The following is a 14,163-nucleotide window of genomic DNA, read 5'->3' as shown; positions in this document are numbered from 1 at the left end:
ACCTTTCATTTAACTTTTGCAAAATAGAGTTTAACTAAATCATTCTAACATTATAGGTTATTTTAAAATAGAACTTACTTTTTTCACATACCCTTTTACCACTTAATGGTTATTAAGTTATTTCCAAAATTTTTTAGATAAGAGCAGGAGAACTACTTTTCTAAGTGTGATGATGCACATTTGGTACCCTAATTAGTATCTTACCTGAAAAGAACGTTTATCATTATCTTTTGGACTAGAAGGCGGATTTAAACCGGCTTAACTATAAACTCCGCTGGTCGTGTTTTATGTGCCCGGCCCGTAATAAATGTTGTCATTCGGTCCTTTTGCTCCCTTCTCAACTTCCTAACCCATTTTGAAACAAGCAATAAATGTCAGCGGCTCGGTTGAACTGGGCATAACCTACAATGGCCGGCGGATACTTTATTTAACACATGCATAAACGGACATGGCCTGAGATATCTCCACCACTCGCCGGATGTGTGGGTTATAAAAAGCGCAGCTATTTGAAAGAATGGTTCGGAGAGTCCCGAGAATGGGAGCACGTGGGCACCTCGTTATTTCTATGGGGTGCAATCAAAACGAGCCCAGGTACGGATCCCAAGGGTTAAAAAAGATGGAACAATAGAAATTTGCAGAACTCAAAAAATTAAAGAATTTTTTTGTGCAGTTCCCTTTTTTTGCATATAAATGTAGGGAAATAGGATTGAAACTCACTTTTAAATTCATTCTCAGTCTCTTTAATCTGTTTTCCATCTCCTTTTCTAAGCCTAATGACATTGGATCTTCACTTTTACTATGCTGCAAATGTGACTCTTAAATCTAGGCAAGCCGCCGACACAAAGCCATTGGATTAAGGGACTCGTTGAGTGACTTGGTGACTGAAGTGCGAAAACCAAAGCGCTGCACTGGACAGAATCGGGAGCTTATTTAAACATGAGATGTAAATATTTTCAAATTGTTTTCGTATCCCTAATTTTTTAAAGATATAAAGTAATGTTAATTTCATTCTTGAAATGAATTATGATTACGTTTGGTGTATTATATGTTATTTTGTCTGAGCTTACATGTAAAATCTTATTTCAGTGAGTCACCGCCACCAATACTTGACACGCCTCCAAAAAAACCAGCGCCTCCAGCTGCAGGAGCATAAAAAAATATTATGTCAATAGATAAAAGTCAAAGTGGAGACGACGACAGTGAAGACAACATCGTGGAAACAGCAAGCACTGGCCAAATGTCGCGTGTTCAATTGTGTTGGCCCAGCCTGCTCGGCCTTCCTGAAAGCACCACCCACTGATTTCCGACCCACCGCCCACACCAACCCACCACCCTCTGCCACCCGCTGTCAGTGTTTATTTTATTGATGTCGCTGCCGCTGACTTTGCCTGTGCAACTGGAGGCAAAGGCAACCATGACAAAGTCGGCAGCGGGGTAGGTAGAAGGTTAGGAGAAAACTGGGTGAAAGAGGATGGATTCAGGAATGGCTAGGAGGCGGGTCAAAGGGCAGCGGATCCCTTCTTGTTTTACGACCAACGAAGCGACCATAATTGTGCATTCACAGTCACATTCATAGCCACATTCGCATTCACTTGCTTATTATAGGCACTGAGAAATGGCTGTGGCCTGGATGGATTCTCTTGGCCAACGCCACCTCCTTCCTGGGATTCCCCGATTTCCCGATTCCCTGGTAATTTGCAAGTGATTTATGGGACCTTCTGCATGGGGGAAGTTGGACCCAAAGCTGCCACTGGAGGCAACAATTTCCATTTGGCGTTCGCTCCCTGTTTGAAACACTTGATTAGCCGCGATGATTGAACGGTTATTCGTAAATTGAAAGCTGTGTTTTTTGATGGTTACGAAGATCCTTTGAGCAGGAGGGTGTAATTTGGTAGCATTTTTATAGGTAAAAATAGAGCTGAAAGAATTTATATGTATGGATCAATATCTTAGAGCTTAAGCAAAAAAAACACATATTTTAAAGTAACTCCGACTCAACACCAGTTGAAACTCCAATTAAGTTTCTCCCACACTGGCCTACTTTGGGTTTGATATGGAACAAATAGAATTTTATATTTTCTGATTTATTAGCTCCTGCCAACCGCAGGCAATGCCGCCTCTCAGCAACACTCCGCAAACCGTAATTTGTGTTAGCCCAAAAACACGAATAAAAAAACAGACCCCAACACACAGCAGATACACGGACAAATGACAGCTACAAAAAATATTATAAATATAAATATTTTCGGGCAGGAGCACATGCAATCTTGTGCAATTTTCACGCTGCAAGCGAACAAAGGGGAGTGCATCGCATCCTAACGCAATCCCGAGAAGGAACCCACCCACCCAAAAACACTGCCCAGAAAACCAACCCGAGCTGTCAGCGCAAACAGTTGCAAACAGACATGAAGATTATGGTACGTAGGGGGATTCCCAGGGCAGTCGTTACAATGTAGTTACATATAACTGCGAACTGTACTCGTATGTGTAGAGTGTAAAGAGTGATTTCCAGATCCTCACGTTTTTCGTTTGTTTGCCGGAGAGGCAAATTTGGTAATTTTGTTTCTAGCACACTCAAAATTATTTTCTCTTTCGAGAGGGGATAAAAAAACAGAAAACTTTCCGAGCTCTTGGCAAAACTTATTTCGGTGTAAGTTGGGAAATTTATTGAGCTTGCCGTTAAGCACTTAAAGTTGGGCTACGGCAAACAATTTTGATATGAGCATTGAGCTTGAGTTTTGCATTTTCCACATGCTTAAACGTAAACAAATTTGTCACTTAGCTGTCTGAATAATCATCAATTGAAATTGGTTATTGCTCTAAGGCGCTGATAAATTGAATTTCAATTACTGCCCAAGGATTCAAATTAACAGATTTCCTCATTAAAGGCGTTGCACTTTTCGATTACCGATTCAGTTCTAGCCAGGTCACTTTACCTTAAGAACATAAGTCCTGACAACTCGAGGTTGTTACCATTCATCTGACGCCGCCACGACTCTAAAAGGCCCTAAGCTGTCAACTTTAGCATATTTCGCGCTTTTTTATTCATCCTACTTTGCAGCTTTTCTTTTGTCTTTTTATTTGTTTTCCTGACTCTATGGCAATGCTCTGATTGTTGATGTGAAAAACTCGCCTAAGCTACTGGAAAATCGCAAATTTATGTTAATTTTACGTAGACATTATTGTAAATGATGAGCACTGAAAGGAAATTAAATGAAATAAAATGAAAACTTCTAAGAATGATACTTTTTGGTCTGCTGGGACTTTCCTCATTCACCTATGGATTTTTTCTGGTTTCTGGACTGGTTTCCATTTGAAACGTCAGTTGGACGATTATTCAGAGACCCCTTTTGCAAATCACCGAAAGCCAAAAAGCTACCATTGGAATCCACTTAAGAAAAGGACCTGCCACCGAGCCAAAGGATGCACGGACATGGAAATAGGATTTCAACTACATTTTAAGCACGTATGTGTATTTCTCCAGTAGTTTTATCTGGTTTGGTTCACACATTTCATTTGATTTTCCTGAATGGGTGAAAATAAACGCAAAATTTGATAGATGTTCTGGCTGGGCAAATGTGGCGCATTTTCGATTTTCCTTGGCGCAGTACTTTTTACACCATTTTTATGCTCTCGGAAAAGTTTGTTTGTCCGGCTGTCGGTTTGTTTATACTTCACTATCTCTTGGCTCCCCCATCCCCTTAGCCTGTCTATTTATTTATTTTCCAAATAAATGTTCGCTGCTTCGCCGTTTCCTTTTTCTTCACTCGCATTCGTTGAACTCTCAAGGATTGAATTGAATTAAATGGAACAAAGTTTGCTCGCCTCAAACTGCAGCGTTCAGATAAGGTTGGTCTGCGGAAGTCGGGGAATTCGGATCGCATATATAAACGCTCTAATATTTGAGCGATGCATTCGGATTTTTGTCGATTTATTATGCCAAGTTATGCCAACACAGGCAGCTCGATTGATGATTCCAATCAGATACAAGCAAAAAAATTGTGTTCCTAAGTGCCTATTCAAAGTAAAACTACTTTAAAGCTAAGATTAGCTTATATTATATTTCATTGGCCCTGACCTTGTTTTTTGAGTTATTTCTTACATATATTTCAATATGTTCTGATTGAGCTTGTAAAATAGAAATTTGTAATTGCATTTTGTTCTTTTGCGATCATCGCCTTTTTAATTTTTCCTTTTCGCATATAGAAGGCCTGGAAATTCGTTGGCACACTACTGGCTTTGAGACCTGAAATGTGTTTGCTCTTTTCGATTAAACACTTTCTCCGGGGCGAGTCCTTTCTCCAATCCTCCGCCCTTTTATCTGGCTTTTTGTCCATCTGCCAGTTTGCCCGTCTTCCGTTTTTCGTCCGGATTGCTCTGCTCCTGGCATTGGCATTGCCATTGGCATTGCCAGGACTTCCTGCTAACGCTCGTCATTGGGTAAGCACACAATTACCTGCGCGTGGTGGGCCATGATTTGCATTGCACTTGAATTATTTCCGTTTGCAATGCTTTACCTTGCCGCAGCGGGAAAAGTGGAAAAGCGGTTGGAAAAGCGCGGCACACATATGCATAATTTCATGCTCACTACCGCTACGTGGGTCTCATTTAGTTTGCCTTAACCGCTGTTATGCTTTCCCCTTAACATTTTCCGCTTTCTCTTCGCTCTCCGTGCTATTTTTTCTCTGTCTCTATTATAACAATATCTCCTTGTGTTCAACGTGTTCGCCGCCAGAAAGTGTGCAATGCAGCTGAGCTGGCGCTTTGTATGCAGATTACCTGCATTTGGGGCTGAAGTTGGCGTAGCTCTAATGAGGCTAGAAAAAAATCTCATAAAATAGAATAAAGCAAACTGAGTCCTAAAAACTGGGGAGTCGTGAAAGGTCCCTGGCCTCTTGCGTACATGTACATGCTAAATTTATGCGCAATGAAGAGTGAAAAGCAATAAGCTCTGCCAAGTTGTGCATGAAAGGGAAATTGGCATTGAAATGGGCCCGATGGCAACCCGTCGATTTGGGTTGGTATTAGCGCAGAATATGTTTATTGAAATTTTTGGCGGCTAGAGTCAGACAAACTTATGCAAAAGATCCTTTTTTCAATAGTTGTCATCTGAAATTGAAGAAGGGATCTTATCAGTTTAAAAAGAAAAAAGTAATTATAAATTACTATGTTAAATATTTTCGTTAGCTGGTTGTTTCTTCTGCAAAAACTCCGCCCTTAAAATGTTCAAATGGAATATGGGTTTTGGTAAGGAGTAGTCAGATACAGAATCTAAAAAATATATAATATTATGTATGTACATGTACATGTACATGATTCAGCTGGGGACTCCCGTTTTTTTTTAAATCATTTTCTATTTTTTGTTTTTTGTATTCCTAATCTATGCAAATCATTTGTTTGATACCGATTTAAACATTAAGCCTACTTTATGAACGGACATTTATCTGACCACATGCTAATTAGCAGGCCTTTTAATTAAACACTTACATTTGGATAAAACTGTGTGCATTTTCTACTTGTGTGCATGGCAAACAAATTTGGCTTTTTATAATCAACACGAACGCTTCATTAGCTAGGGGGTTAGAAATCCGCACAAATGCGCCAGAAACATATGGATTTTAGGGATACTCATAGACAGAGACGATGTGTTTGCATTCGAGTGGTTGCGGTTTTTAATTAGTTTTGATTTTGATTTCGATTCGGGTCTTCTGCAATCAACAGTGCATGTTCTCAAACGCAGAGAGACCTTTCACGGCACTGACCCGCGAATTGGACACTTGGCATTTGATTGCGGTCCTTTTGGCCAAGCTCCTTATTTGCACAAGAGCTTTATTTTTAATTAAAATTATTAAAGCAAACAGCAAAGTTTGCACTACGGAGTAGTGCTGCTTTGATTAGATTTTAACCGACCAACGACGCCTGAAAGCAGGCAGCAATAAACAACATACATATGTATATATAGAAACACGAGAGAACATTATAGTCGAATTTCCCGACTATCAGATACCCGTTACTCAACTTTTTTTTTTTGTTTTTTTTGTAATAGTTTTATTAAAACGACGAATCCGTTCATGCAGTACTAGTACCATAACATTGCAATTAAACATATAAATAATATAACCAAACCTCTCACATGTCGCGGGAGGACTAACAACAAAATCTCAAACATCGAGGGGGTCTTTAAAGCTGTCCAATTGTTTTGGCAAAGCCCTTTCTTTTAATCCTTCTAGTAAAACTCGAACAAGAATTCGAATTTGATTTTTGACATTTTTCTGGCAAATTGATAGAAAAATTAAAACCACAGAACCAAAAATTAAATTAACAAGAATTGATCCTGATCAAGAATATTCATACTTTATATGGTCGAAAACGCTTTCTTCTAATGTAACAGGTACTTTTCAACGAATCTATCTCTACGAGTAACGGGTATACAAATATTCTGGCCTCCCAACAGAGACCAAGCAAACTATTATTAATACGTTGCTTAGGCATTTTTTGTACTACAATCTGACATTGGTTATGTTCTTATGTCTGTGTGGTGAACATTGTTTGGTAGTGCTTTCTGCATGGTTTCGCTTTTTTTTGGCAGCCCATTTGGCCACGATGCTTTGTCCTTGACCTGAAAAAACGCTTCAAGTGGAAGCTGGCCATAAATAGCTTTTGTTGATTAGTGACCCTGGACGGAGGGCTCAAATTGGTTTTTAAAAATGCAAAGGACGACCCTGTCGGAGTGGTTTTTTAATTATTCTCCGACATAAAGCGACAAGCGCATTTCCCACTCGAAAAGTGTTCGATGCATTTTCGCACTCTCGGGCAGCCAGAAACCCTTAATGGCATGTTGCCTTCCGAGAGCGGTGGAAAATCGCATGTTGCGGTAATTAATATTTCTGCCTGCAAAATATTTATATTCGCACGCGACGGCAGTTGGTCACTCAGTCAGTTATTCTTTCAGTATTTCAGTCTTGAAAAGAAACAATTACCTTACTGCAACGTTCAGTGAGTGGCAATTATAAGTTGTTCGTGTCTGTTAATTAAATGTGTCCTGCGAAGACATTTAATAGGCTTCACTTATTTACAAAGGCACAACATGGCGTATACGCGATCAAGGAGGAGGCTTAAGGGAAGTCCTGCCAGAAGCTTAATCACACAATTTCACATAAAGCATGGCTTTTATGTGCTGAAAAAATACCCCACTTGAAGTATTCCATTATTTCTCCGCCCGGCCGGCCTTTATATACTTTTCTTTTGTGAGTAAGCAAGGATTAATTAAGTGTCTCGCTCGCTCTTTGCATTTCCTCATCGAAAGTGTGAAATTTCGCGCCCATATCAGGTGTTGATGGCGGGTCTTCAGTTGATCGGCGGACAAACAAACGCTAATTAGGCATTAAGTCGAAGCTGGCAATTAATCAGCTGAAAAGTGTCCATAAAAGCAAAACGTTTAAGTGTTACCCTCAAGTGTCAGACGCAAAGTTTTCCCCACCACCCACCAAGTTTCTTCTTATTTTTCACACCCGCAGCCGACACGCGGTTTTCCGGCTTCCGTTGAGGTGGGCCCTGTGAAAATGGGAAACTCACGTGGGAAGTAGCTAAAAACTAAACAAAAGACTTTAATGGCAGTCGTTTGCCAGACATCCTATGGCGAGCCACAATAGCGAGGGTTGCCTATGGCATAAGTGGGTTACTATACTGCTTAAAGGGCTTATTAACTATTAAGGAATAAACAACTTTAATAAATTTGGTGAAAAAGGCGTATTTAACCATTTCAGCCCCAATACTATATCTTAATGATTAGTTTCACGAGCCGAGTCGTTCTGTCCATTTCTGTCTGTCCGTATGATCGCCGCGATGTCAAGAACTATAAACACTACAGAATATTGCCAATTGGTATCGATATTTAAAAATAGTTTCGTAATACTCCCACTAGGTGGTCTTTATATACATTAAAAAATGTCGGAACTCCGTTAATTTCATAGTAATTTTGAAAATTTTCGTGAATCTATAATCTTATCAAAAGTTGTCTGTAAAAAATGTTGAAATCCGCCCTCTCTAAACATGCAGCTGTTGCATTGTAAATATTTGCATACGTGTTGCAAAATTAGTTAAATAAGCATTTATTGTTGTTCTACACTAAGCTGCTTGCAGCGTTTGTGGCGCTCCAACATTTGAATTAGTTTTAATGTTTGCTCCGCCGGGAAGTTCGCGTCTTCCACTATTAACAAAAAGGTAATTTCCCAGCAAATTGACATAAAAGACTGTGAGCTGGGTAAAAGTTTGCCTGCTAAAACTTGTGTTGTTTAATTTTTCGGGGACCGACACGCCCGCACACCAAGCAATTCGCAGAGACAACATCAAAATTTATGTAAATGAAAATTGCATTGCATAAGCCCGCCAACGTAACGTATACGCAGCGTGTGCAGCCAGAACCATTTTGCACGTAGTATTAGCGTCGCGCTTTCATTATTTGTGCCATCCTTTAAGACCCGGTCTCCAGCATCGAGCCATTAAGCCAACCTTCTGCCATATTGCCCAAGGTATACATATATACTGTATATGGTGCAGATGTATATACTCGTAACAGTAGGTCTATGGCAGCTTTTGCGGCACTTTTCCCTTAGTTTTCTTTATTGGTTTCTTGGGCCATGCAGCCGAAACTTTCAACAAGTTTGGCTCGTGGCGGTCTAAAGGGTTCACTTCTGTTCTCTTAGTGACAACATTTTGGACTGGATGCCATCAACTTTAATAGTCGCCGCATAGGAAAGGACCAACACGTTAGGTTAGTTTTAGCGGCGTGAGCGGAAACCTTGTTCTATCGTATTGGGTTATTGGATACGAAGTCATAAAATCCCGGACCCTGCATAAATAGATCTCTAATAGTACTGAAGATACTTTAATTAAATTTCGCTCTTTCCGGAAAATCTAAAATAGTGTCCATTGATATGCTGATAAATAAGAGATGAATATAATCTATTACTGATTACTGATTACTGAACTTTCTCCTGCATGCATGCAATTATAGCCAACAAACAATAATTGAACTCAGTTTGCAGGCCATTAAAGCTGGTATTTAAGCTGGAATCCAGAGAAGGCTTTGCCAATTATCCGACCACGAAGGGTGTTTGGCCGGCTGGGGAAACCACTTAATAAGCCCGCCAACTGGCCAGTGCCGCCCCTTTTCCCATTTTCCCATTCCCCACTTTCCCCATTCCTGTTCGCGTTCCTAGATCGCTGACAACTGTCCGAGGACGGGGGATTGTATCAAATATACAAGTAAATTGCTTCATTTTCGAATTTCTGTCATTGCCGACGTGCTCTCTCTTTCGTTCTCATATATGTTTGGAAATCTATTCGTGCCACGAATTTCATTTTCAACTTGGCAGCTGCACTGTTTGTTGTTGCCGAAGTGAGACGTGCAACGGCTGCCAGGCAACTTATTAAAAATGTCTGCAGTGGCAGCAAAAAGGAACTCAAAATACTTATATAAATACTTATATGTATATATAAAAAAGACTGATGAAAACTGCAGGCAGAAGAAAATTATTTGCCACAAAACTTGCTGAGCCGAGAGTGCATGTCGTGCCACATAATTGTCTAAGGAGAGTGCGACAGTAAAAGTGCTTTGATTTCCGACATTGAATTGACTGCACGGCTCTTTAATTACCACTGGTACATCCTTCAATTACTAAATATCTTGGAAAGCTCATTATCAAGTGGGAATTGCAGGACTGCGTATGCGCACAAAAAAAATATATATATACATATAACAAACTTAATTAATCTCACACTTTTGAAAGCAAATAACAAATATTTAATGTTGTGTTTTATAGAACCTATCAGCTTGTTTATTTTTTAAACAAAACTTAAAAGCCAAACTGACATTTATGTGATTATGTTGTATTGCTAAATTTATTTTCTCATATTTGTTTGCACAGCGTAATTAATGTTTGTAGAAACGGTGTTTCACTGCAATTTAATTTTTTCTCACTGCACGAGCTTTGGCAAATTGAATCTTACGTAATGCCATATAAATCGAGCCACCTTCATATGAAATTCACTTACAACGGCAGCCAGTGGCAAAGAAAGAATTGCAATCGAAATTACTTTTTGCTCTTGAACGAGAAATGCAATTTGCATTCAGGGCGGCTGAAAATGTGGGGGTGTCTGTGTATGATGGGGGTAAGGGGCTATGGGGTCATGGGCTGGTGATGGGTTTACACGACTGTCGATGCATCATCACTGCTCAAGTATGTGAACTTCCCCGGCTACTCCGAATTACGGAGCCCCTCCTCCATCAATTATGCTGCGAATTTCTTTATTACAATTATCTCGTTGTGCTCTTGGGCCTCCTTTCGCATTGTTTCCCTTCCGACGTCATTGCAGCACTCGTGTGTGGAGGACTCTTCCCTGCTTGGTTCTCTTATTTCTTCCTGATGAGCAAGTGATACGGCAGAGTCTCTGGGAAATTGGTTTTAATTTTGCCACTTGACGTGGCCGGCACTTGTCGTGGCATTGACTCCCATTCCCCCCACATTTCCTTTTCCTCCGGTGTCAATGTCTCGGCTCTCGATTTCAGGTGAGTCCGATTTAATGAATGAAGATTGCAGGGGTTATGCGTTGGCTCAGATTTATGCGTAATGATATTCAAACAGGTTATTTATTGACTTAAGCCTTGAGTCTTGAGTCTTTGGTTTCAGCTTTAGCTTTGGCTGACTCTATTTGCTTTTCTCGACAAACAACTGGATAATTAAAGCATCAAATGCAGACAAGCCGGTTCCGCGGTAATATATCGAATGGGATATTAAAGTTACGATTCTTACGAGTCATTAGAAAAATTATCATAATGACTGTTATTTTTGCATCTTGTTAAATCTTCTCAAATAAAGCTATTATAAATGTACAATATTTTGTATCCCAATAAAGCACAGATTTACTAAGTTTTTTCAGTTTTCTGTTTTCAGTTTACTTGCCAGCCGAATGTACTCTACCTGAGTCAAGGGGTATTAACAATGACCAAGTCCGATCCAGAGATAGAACACATAAGCGCCGTCACACTTGAGCAGCAGAACCAGATCTCGACAGGAGACGAACGACGAGCAGGTGTTCCAACTTATTCATTAAAAACAAAAAGGAAACAGACAGGGACAGGCAGGAGAATATAGAAAACAGCTTCAAGTGGGGACGGAACCTCAGCCAACACCCCGATTCCCACAAAGTCTCAAGTGGACACTGAAAGCTTACATTCGCGTTCAATTACATGGCTTTAAACAAAGATAAATTAAGTGACAACATTTTTGATAACCAAATAAAAACGAACGGTAATTGATTATAAGACTACAGTTCTCCTCAATGGCGATATTCTTTGAGTCGCAAATCATGCGCGAAATTTAAATTGGAATATATGTCTTTCAGTGTACCCTTGTTGGCTCAAAGTTTTTCGCCTCCTTCAGCCGCTTCTTCGGCTGGTTAAGATTGTGGTCGACACGCAATTGCGGCAATTCGAAGTTGGATGCGCTCCGCGGGGCCAGCGCACCGAGGCAAAAGCCAAGCTAAACGCTTAGAGGCCCCTTTCCACCACGTGCTCCTCCTTGATCCCCAGGAACACACATCCGCTGCAGTTTCTTGCGGCAGCGACAACTGGCAACCTGCCACTTGTGACTGGCAAGCAGCAACTTTTCAGCACTGAGAAAACGACTGCTACACAACCAATGCATTGATTTTTTATTAAATTTAATAAATTGAATTTTTAATTCCTCAAATACCATTTAAGTCTGTGTAGCTTTGTCTTACATGGATTTTATCTATGCAAGTTTTAGATATTAGGGAGCCTAATCATTTTTGCAGTGTGCCAACTGGCAAATTCAACTGGCTGCATCGACTGAAACCGAAGCCGGTTTCGGGTGTGTTAACTTTCTATGCCCGGTAGCGCTGATTGCCAAGACAACGACAGCCCAATTCATTCAGCGGTCTCGCCTTTCAGCGGCAGCAGCTGCTCCAAGTTCTTTGGGCCACCGTCCCCCTTTGTTACCGCCTTTGTGCTCTTGGCCAGTTGCTTTGCATGGCCAGAATCTGGAATCTCTGCAGGCTATTCCAGTTCGATTTATCACGGGCAAAGTTATGATCGCCTAAGTGCCGTCGTTTAGGGTTCCTGTTTTAGCCTCTGCAATTGCTCCTCATAAATTCTTCCCATGAGAACACTAATTGCAACTTGCTGGAAGTAATAAGAGGCTGGCAATAATTTCAGCTACTTATGCAGCAATAAATCCAATTGGCTTTCACAGATCTAGATTTCTTATCCATGAATATTTTGCCTGATTAACATTGAGGAATTCCTACGCAAGCCTCTCTGAAGTTTTCTTAAATAATTTCTTTCTACACTAAATTTATACAACAAAGTTCAAACATTTATTTTTTGGGTGGCATATGTAGGCAAATTTAAATTGTAATGGGCTTAGACAAATGCATCAACCGAACTTAAAATGATATTTATTTATACTCGATTTGGAAACCACAAAACTATAAATTCATTAATTGTTCTTCAGTTCACACTTTCGCGACCATCGAAAACATATCAGTGGACAATCGTATTTGACAGTCCATAATTGCTGGCAAATTAGAATTATTTATTCAACAAAACCCATTCTGATTGCCATCCGTGCAGAGTTTGTAATTCATAATCGATGGTTGGTATGCGGCGGGCATAAAACCGAAATAAAACCACAGAATAATACACACTACTATGTACGAGTATAAGCAGTATGAAGAGATCGTTTCCATGTTTTGGCTGTGACGGAAGTCTGACCCCATCGCATCGGAACCCAAACTATATACACAGAACGCGCAACTCTTTCAGAAAGAGGCCATAAATATTGTTCATTTGTAAATAAATGGCTAACAGAAAAAAACAAAGAACTACGAGTAGTGAAAATCCAACAACTCGCAGAGCATATAAAACACGGTTCATGTTCGTTTCCAGCACTTGGTTTTCTATTTCCAAGCCAAACATTAGATGGTGTTCCCTGTCGCTGTGTGGGTGCTCAATTTTTATTGCAGTATCATCTTCCGGTCACTTTGTCAGGCCTCCAATACATTTCTCAAACAGTTACGACGGGACAAGTGGCTCCAGCGCGTGTGCCTACTTGGGTTCGAACTTGAGTTATGAAAACCAGAAACGGAGTCCAAGAAGTAATAGAACTACGTCCGACAAACGGAAGTCGGATAGACAATGTCGAAGCGTGGATGGGTGCCATCTAAGGGCTACACTGGGAGAAATGTGTTGCTGAAGAAAGGTGATATTATATCACCCCTGGTTGCAAACTAAAAGTCTGCAAGTACCTTGGTTTATATTTCAATTCTAGAAATTGTATAATGAGTAATAAAAACATAACTATTTAAGTTCATAAGTGGTAAAGGGAGTGGGCTCTTCTGCTTAACTTGACAAACCCAATACACTTCCCCGCACACTTCATCGCTTGCCAGTAACCTACGCCGACCGTCATCGTCAACGCCACTTAAAAGCAGTTCGCGCGACTGCACTTAGTTCAGTGGCACTGGCAGCACCGCCGCCCAAGGGAGAGCTCTTTCGCTCGGAGTGACCGGTCCCACAACCACCAAGCGGACCGTCCCCCTGGCACCCCGCCCCAACGCCCTCTGACCACCCATTTCCCCACCCACCTACACACGCACTCGCTGCACCACGTTACGCTTTGAATATAAATTACACAAATAGTGCACACGACTTTGATGGCTGCAGGCGGCGACATTGAACGCCGCTGCGCTGCACAGTGGGTCGAATGCGAAATAAGCAGCTTTAGACATTTGGGGCAAAACCCAAAATGAAAACAAAAAGTGTTTGTATGTACGTTACATAAACTTTTAACCCTTTTTGTTTCTTAGTTGTATATATGTACATATATACTCTTTTGGTCCCTCAAAAGACCACTGTGCAGATGAGCGGCCAGGAGCGCTGGTCATGTCACCCTGGTCATGTGGCCCTTTGATGCTAATGACTCTGCCATCGCCTTAAAACCGGAGGATAAGCTTCGATGGGGGCTCACAGCGCTCCCAACTTAGCGGGCAATCAAAAACCGTGCTGCAGCAAATTGGCATGCGTGATGTAGATGAATGGAGATGCAGCGAGATGCAGTCAGTTGAAGGCCAGGGGGAAAT

The sequence above is a fragment of the Drosophila yakuba genome, chromosome 2R (genome assembly GCF_016746365.2).
Source record: "Drosophila yakuba strain Tai18E2 chromosome 2R, Prin_Dyak_Tai18E2_2.1, whole genome shotgun sequence".
Lineage (NCBI taxonomy): Eukaryota > Metazoa > Arthropoda > Insecta > Diptera > Drosophilidae > Drosophila > Drosophila yakuba.
This window is presented reverse-complemented; position numbering follows the sequence as displayed.